General features: G+C 40.7%; 1 pseudogene; it reads right to left on the reverse strand.

Annotated features, from left to right (window-relative positions):
* Window positions 1–578: 578 nt before the first annotated feature.
* On the reverse strand, window positions 579–7391 carry LOC133090508 (serine/threonine-protein kinase PAK 1-like; annotated as a pseudogene).
* Window positions 7392–8181: the final 790 nt, after the last annotated feature.

Below are 8181 nucleotides of genomic sequence, written 5' to 3' on the forward strand. Positions count from 1 at the left end.
CATTGCATTAGTGCTGTTTGAAATCATATTATGATTCAGAAGTTATGAAACTTCTGTCCCCCAAGGAACCCCATTCCCAAAGATCATGACTTACTTTTAATGACCAGTGTTATGTAGTCTTGGCTTTAGGTTACAAGCATCTGAAGGGTTCAAGCAATACTGCCTTACTTGCTGTAGAACCATGCCTAAATCCAGTGAGATGAATAGTGACTTACTTTTTCAATATGCTTAATAAGGTCTAGGTTCCCAGACAGTAAAAACAATTCTCCAAAGTTTTGTAATATTGGTTGAAATGTACCCAATACTACTTAGATGTACAGCAGATTATACATTTCTTTATTTCAAATAATCTCATCTTGTCCTTGAGTTCCCCACTGCCACTGATAATTGAAGAAAAACATAGTCTCTAGATAAAATTAGAAAACCATAATTCAAAAAGGCACATGCACTCCAATGTTCACTGCAGCACTAGTTACAACAGCCAGGTTATGGAAGCAACCTAAATGTCCATCAACAGAAGAACGGATAAAGAAGATGTGGTACATATACCACCTCTTCTTTTTTTTTCTCTCTTTTTTTTCCAAAATGAGCATTTATTTCACAGAAGCCTTGGCACAAAGAGGCTGGGGTGATGTGGTTTTAGTGATTGTTCTTGGTTGCCTCCTTTGCTGCAGCAATCAGTGGAGTGAGGCTGGAGAGGGGCTTGGCAATCTTCAGGAACTGATGCTGCAGCATCTCTTTAGCTGAACCTCTCTTCTCCACATCCATTTCAAGACAGCAGTTCAGAAGGTCTCGGAAGATAGCTGACAGCTTCTCTGGGTTCTGAAGCTCCGGGGTCCCATTGGTGGCGATGAGGTACAAGGCTCTCAGAGGACTTTCATTAAGGTATGGGGGCTCCCCTTCAGTCATTTCGATGGCCATGATGCCCAGGGACCAACGTCAACCTTAGGCCCATAGGCCTTCCGTGTCACAACCTCTGGTGCCATCCAGTACGGTGTTCCCACCATGGTGCTCCGTTTGCTCTGCTCTGGGGTGATCTGGCCACAGAATCCAAAATCAGTTAGCTTGACAGAGCCATCCATTCCCAACAGGTTGTTGTCACTCTTGATGTCTCTATGAATAACTTGGTTCGAAGGCAGAAACTCCAAAGCCTGCAGGCACTCACGGCACACAGCTGCAATCTGGCTTTCATCCATGCAGGGTTCTGTTACCACATCTGTCAAGGGACAATAGAATATTACTCGGCCATAAAAAGGAACGAAATTGGGTCATTTGTAGAGATGTGGATGGACCTAGAGAGGGTCATACAGAGTGAAGTAAGTCAGAAAGAGAAAAACAAATATCGTATATTAACGCATATATGTGGAATCTAGAAAAATGATACAGATGAACTGGTTTGCAGGGCAGAAATAGAGACACAGATGGAGAGGACAAACGTATGAACACCAAGGGGGGAAACAGGGGGTGGGGGGAGGGGGGGTTGGGATGAATTGGGAGATTGGGATTGACATACATACACTAATATGTATAAAATAGATAACTAATAAGAGCCTGCTGTACACTTCACTGTACAGTAGAACACATCATTGTAAAACAACTATACCCCAATTAAAAAAAAAAAAAAAGAGAACCCCGAGAGCTCCCTGCTCCTTTCACCATGTGAGGACACAGCAAAGAGATGGCCATTTATGAACCAGGCAGTGGGCTCGCACCAGGCACTGGATTTGTCAGGGCCTTAATCTTGGACTTATCATCCTCTAGAACTGTGAGAAATAAAATTCTCTTGTTTATAAAAAAAAAAAAAAAAAAAAATTAACTGTTACCTCCAGTTAAAAGTCTCTTAATCAATCCATAATTTTAACTTCCTATCAAAGACATTTCTTACAGCCAGAGGGGTCTCCTCTCCCCCCTCTTCCTTGCCAAGATTGTTGCTGAGTAGAGAAGGAAGCTTCTATGGATTAATGATGGTGGGAAGAAGGGCCTTTAGTCTACCTCCTATTCTCTTGATCTGTTCCATCCAATACAATAGTCACTAGCCATGGGTGGCTACTGAGCACTGGAAATGTGGATGGGCCACATGGAGCTGTGCAGTAAATGTAAAATATATACTGGCTTTCCAAGGTGTAGTACCCAAAAGCATATATATAAACTATCTCCTTAATATTTTATATTGATTTCAAGTTAAAATGAAAATATTTTGGCTTATATTGGGTTAAATAAATATGTTAACTATTCAAATTAATTTCACCTATTTTTAACTTTTTTAACGTGGCTGCTCGAAAACTGTAAATTGTATGTGTAGCTTGCATTATAGTTCCATTGGACTGGGCTGCTCTGGGTCTTCTCCTACCTCCAGTGTAGTGCGGCTACTCTGTGTCCTCAGTTGTCAGCCCTGGCATCTGCTGAGGAGTGTCTGGTCCTGCATGGTAACTACTAATGATGGTTACTGGGCCCATCGCAGGGACAATCCTCCAGGTGTAAGTCCTTCACCAGCTACAGCTTTCTTTTCCCAACCCAAGCCACTTTGATCTTTCAGTCTGTGATATTGTGATTTATAATAAGAAATACGTATTTGTTCTTTGTCCTGTTTCTGGCACAGAGCTCCAAAAACCCTTGGAATTTGCTCTGAAGAGAGCAGATACAGGTGTGTCTTGTTATGTTAATGAAGCGACTTTGGGAAAGCACTGAAGGGTGGGGCTGGTTGCCCGGGAACCAACCTTGTGAGTAGAGGGTTGGAATTCTCAGTCCCACCCCCCTGACCTTCCCCTAGAGGCTGGAAGTTGAATCAATCACCAATGACTAATGATTGAATCAATCATGCCTGTGTAATGAAGCGTCCACTAAAGCCCCAAAGGACAGGGTTTAAAAACCTTCTGGGTTGGTGAACAGGTGGAGATTTGGGAAGCGTAGTGGGCTCAGAGAGGGCATGGACTCTCCGAGCCATTTCCCCATAACTTTCCCTATGCATTTCTTCCATCTGGTTATTCTTAAATTACATCATTTTATAATAAACCAGTAATCTAGTAAGTAAAATGCTTCTCCGAGTTTCATGTGCTGCTCTAGAAAATTAATTGAACACGACGGTTGGTGGGGCGGGTCATAAGTTAGGCAGAGAGTTGGTGTGAGGGATAGTCTTGTAGAAATGAACCCTTAACCTGTGGAATCTGACACTGTCTCCAGGTAGATAGTGTCAGAATGGAGCTGAATTGTAGGACATGCAGCTGGGGTCCAAGAATTGTTTGCTTGGTGGTGTGGTAAACTCCCCCCAACACATGCCCACATTCGAATTGGGTGTAGAATACAGTCCTTGCAGCATCTCTGCTTCCTACCATTTAGTAGCATATAGGACTTCCCTGGTGGTCCAGTGGTTAAGACTCCATTCGCGGGTTCCATCCCTGGTTGGGGAACTAAGATCCTGTATGCCGCATGGTGCAGACAAAAAAAAAAAAAAAAGGTAGCATATGAAGGTCATAGGCTTTGAATAATACTGTATCTCAGGCCCATTGCTCTAGAATCCTCCCAGTGCCCTTGTTAATTTATCATTCCAAAGCTATGATAGATAAAGCCATGAGGCTGATTACAAGCCTGGATGTTCTCAAATTCTCCCTCAAGCTATCTGATGTTACTATCATCTTGCTACACCCTCCTTTGCCCAAGGCCGAGAATGATGGCTCATCAAATTCCTATTCCAGGATTCAATTATGCTTATCTTCTCTCAGGTTGCAGCCCTCCTAATCTGTCTCGTTTTCTCTTATCATGTAAAACTTTCTCTTTCCTATTCCTGTCTGAAAGGTCTTTCCTATCCATCATGTTCTGCATGCTCCTTACACTATGCATGACGGTAAAACTCTATAATATGAGTTCATGAGATTGGCTCTTGATATTCAAAGAAGAGCGTTTAGAAGACAGACTATAGAGCCACTGAGCTCTACTGGAGATCATCACTAACGTCGGGGACATAAATGCATGAGTTCCAGTTTTACCTGCACTGTCAAGGATTTGCTGAAATCCTGTAATTCTCTATATAACAATTGCGTCTAACCTTCACATAAAGTATTTCATTTCTTCCTTTATAATATGTTTTTAAAAAGCTGTACTTTAAGTAATTACTATACTTACAAGTATCTACAAAATATATATGTTTTGTAAAATTACACATATTCACTTTAAAAATTCAAAAATAAAATAAAATTAATTAAAGTAAAAATTAAAAATTCATACAGCACAGAAAAAGCCAAATAAGAATAAAAGTATCCAAAATACCCAAAAATGATAACTGCTGCTAACAATTTTGTGACTATCTTTCCAGATACTGTGATTCCAGATTACTATGCTTAGTAATCAATTTTAAATCAATGGGATTATTCTATACATGCTATCTTTTTCACTGATAGATCTTGTGCATATATTTTCACATGAATTAATATAGAAACATATATTAATTTTAATGGCCACAGAGTATTCCACCGTAGGATTGTATCTTAATTTTTCTGTCTAGTCCCATATTAATGGATTGGGAGGGGGCTAAAATAAAGAAAGCCAGAAATGGACATCCTAACAGATACAACATTTTGCATTTGTGCAATTACTCCTTACAATAAATTCTAGAATTGAGATTGGTGGGTCAAAAGCTATATACATTTTATATTTTGATAGAGTGTGTCAAATTGTCTTGTAGAAAAGTTGTATTGATTTATATACCCACAGTAAATTAGAGGGTCTGTTTTCCTTCACTTCCTACAACAATGGGTCATTTCAATCTTTCACAACTTTATAGATATGGAAATTATATTTCACAGTTGTGTTTGTTTTTTTTTAGTAGATTTTTTTTTTTAATTTTTTGGCCACACAGCATGAGGGATCCTAGTTCCCCAACCAGGGATAGAGCTTGCGCTACCTGCAGTGGAAGCACAGAGTCTTAACCACTGGACCTCCAGGGAAGTCCCTTTCACAGTTGTTTTTAGTTCATGTCTTTGATTATTAATAAAGCCAGAAGTATTTTTATATTTATTTACCAATGTGTTTCTTCATATATCATTGGCCTGTTAAAACCTATCACAGATTTTTTTCCTGTTGAATTGTTAATTTTTTATAGATTTATTCATTTGTACATTATGGCTATTAATTTTTTGACATGTGTTATGAATTTTTCCTAATTTTTTAATGAATCTTTTAGCTCATTTATGGTATTCTTTGCCCTAAAGATGTTTTAAATTATAATGTAGTTTCCAGTTCCTGTGATAATTTCCAAACAAAATATAAATATATACACTTAGATTTCCTTCAAGTTCTTTTACATTTAAATCATTGATTTATCTTAAAGTTTACAGGTATCTAAAAGTAGGGATTTAACTTATCTTTTCTAAATCACTAGTCAACTGTTCAAAAATATTATTTGATGAATAATTCATCTTTTGTGCCACTAGTTTGAATACACCTTTACCATATAATGAATGCCATATATTAACTTTGTCCTATTTTTAGACTGACCAGCTTTTTCTATAACCTATTTCTGAGCCAATAATGCACTGTTTTTCTTTTTTGGTAGCTTTATGGTACATTTTTACATGTGGTGAGGCATATTATAATCCTCCAAATACATTCTTCCCCACCCTACTCTGTTCCTTTGCTCTCTGGCTTTTGGATGGGTTTGGCCAACAAAGAAAAGGGAAGGATTAGGGATTGTGAGGTCTAAGTATTTATTCTCCCATCTCCCCACTTGTGGGTCCCTATGAATGGAGGTGTCTCTCATCCTATCAAAAGTCCCTGTTCCTAAAAGCCAGCCTCTCCACTCAGCTTTCTAAGTTTCTAAGTTACTGAGTTCCAGTAACTTTCCTCTTTTTCCTACTTCGGTCCTGGGAGTGGTAACAGTGTCCTGGGTTACTAATCCTGGGGTGTTGCACTAGATCTTCCAATTTCCCTTATATGCTGCCAAAACTTCATCAATAGCCCCTCTCCTCTCGGTACCCCGACTTGATTGTGTCATCTGTCTCTGGCTGGGAACCTTACTGATACAAGTGGTAATAGTGAATATCTCTATCGAATCCTGGCTTAAACTGGAATGCTTCCAGTGTTTCACCATTAACCATCCTTCACTACAGTTAACATCAAACCATCTCTACTGTCCTTGGACACACTCTATCACCTCTTCCTTCCCTCTCAGCACATGGTCTCACCTGCTACTATACCTGCAAACTTATATGCAGTCCTTTCTTCCTTCCCTCCTCTCACAGTGGGAGAGTGATTTCTCCTTTTGTCTCAGCTGAATTCCTCTGGCTATTAAGCTCAGGATTCCATCCTTTCATTTTTCTCAGGGATCTTGGGCTATAACCCCTTCCACTCACTCAAGTTACCAGATCAAAATATTTCATGACTGTCAATTCTTTTTTCTTTCTTCTTCTTTTTTTTTTTTTTGTCACACCGCACAGCATGCAGGGTCTTGGTTCCCCAACCACGGATCAAACCTGGGCCCCCTGCAGTGGAAGCTCAGGGTCCTAACCACTGGACCACCAGGGAAGTCCCCATGCCTGTCTATTATTAAAGTTAAGTCCCCAATGGCTCGAGTCCCACTCGTTTCTTCCCTCCCTCTTCCTCTTCACCATTGAGTCTCAAACTTTACTGGGCATTTATTCCTCAACTTCCTCCAATTCCATGGAAACTTCTCCTGCAAGATCACTGTGTCAGAAGTGGACAGAGTGAACAGTGCAAGAGGTGTCTTTGGGAATAGCACCTGTGAAATATGAAAGGGGAGGAAGCAGGATTTGAGCATAGAAGGCCTTCAGGTGGTGATGCAAATCTGAAAAATTCTTGGTCAATCCAACAAGAAGTCCTGGGGCAAAAATTGCTCCTTAAAGGAGTCCTGGGCTGGGCAGAAGTGTCCTTACTTACTCAATGTTCTCGTTAAGCTGCATCATTTGCTGTGGGCTGTCCAGGAAGAGCTTGGCCTCAGTCTGAAAGCTGAGGCAGATTTGGGAGGTACTAAAATCTGGACTCTGTCGGCTCAATGACATTGATCATTCTGTCCTTAAAAACATCCTCTGATTCTTCTCTGTTACACTCGCAGCTTCTTCTCAATCACATTTGAAAGACTCTTTCTCTGACCATCCACTTACGCTGTTCCTCAGGGTTTGGTCCCAGATCTTGTTTGTTTTGTACCCTGAATACTCTATCTAGAAAAGACTCACACATGTCAATAGCTTCAAAATGCTGGTGGCTTACAAATGCACGGCTCTAGCCACAATCTCTGTCCTAAGCTCTAGGCCTGTGTAGCCAACAGCCCAGGAGACATTTTCACCCACATGTCTCACAGGCACCTTAAGTCTTCCTAACTGAATTCTTTACTTTTCCTCCAAACCTGCTTCTTCCCCTCCAGCATTTTCTATCTCAGTCATCGACCTGGTTGTCCATTATCCTCATCTCCTCCCTCTCTACAATCTTATGCAATCGCTGTCTTGTCTTTTTAAAACTTTAACCACCTCTCCAATCTGTGTCCTTCATTCTCACTCCACTATCTTATCTCAAGCCAGGGTATTTTTCTCTTCAAAAATATTGCAGCAGCCTCCAAACTGGTTTTTTTACCTTTCTGCTTTCTGTCCTAGCTTCATCCAACCTTATTATTCACTAAATAAATAAAAATTTAAATAACCATGTGTCTGGTGAGGGAAATGCAGGTTAAAGCAACACTGAAATATAATTTTGACCAGTTGTATTCACTTCTTGCACTTTTTTCTCTAAGAAATCACCACAACTTGGTGGCTTAAAACAACAGCAATTTATTCTCTCACAGTTATGGAGCCCAAAAATCTGAAATCAGGGTATTGGCAGGACCACATTCCCTGTACAGACTCCAGGGAAAATCTGTTCTTTACCTCTTCCCTCTTCTGGGGACTGCCGGCATGGCATCCCTGGCTTGTGTCCCCACCCTCCCATCTCTGCCTCTGTCTTCACATTGTCTTCTTCTCTGAGTGTCTGCCTCAAAACTTCCTCTGCCTCTCTCTTTTAAAAATACATGTGATTGGGACTTCCCTGGTGGCACAGTGGTTAAGAATCTGCCTGCCAATGCAGGGGACACGAGTTTGATCCCTGGTCCAGGAAGATCCCACATGCCGTGGAGCAACTAAGCCCGTGAGCCACAACTACTGAGCCCACGTGCCACAACTACTGAAGCCCACGTGCCTAGAG

The sequence above is a fragment of the Eubalaena glacialis genome, chromosome 4 (assembly GCF_028564815.1).
Source record: "Eubalaena glacialis isolate mEubGla1 chromosome 4, mEubGla1.1.hap2.+ XY, whole genome shotgun sequence".
NCBI classification, from domain to species: domain Eukaryota; kingdom Metazoa; phylum Chordata; class Mammalia; order Artiodactyla; family Balaenidae; genus Eubalaena; species Eubalaena glacialis.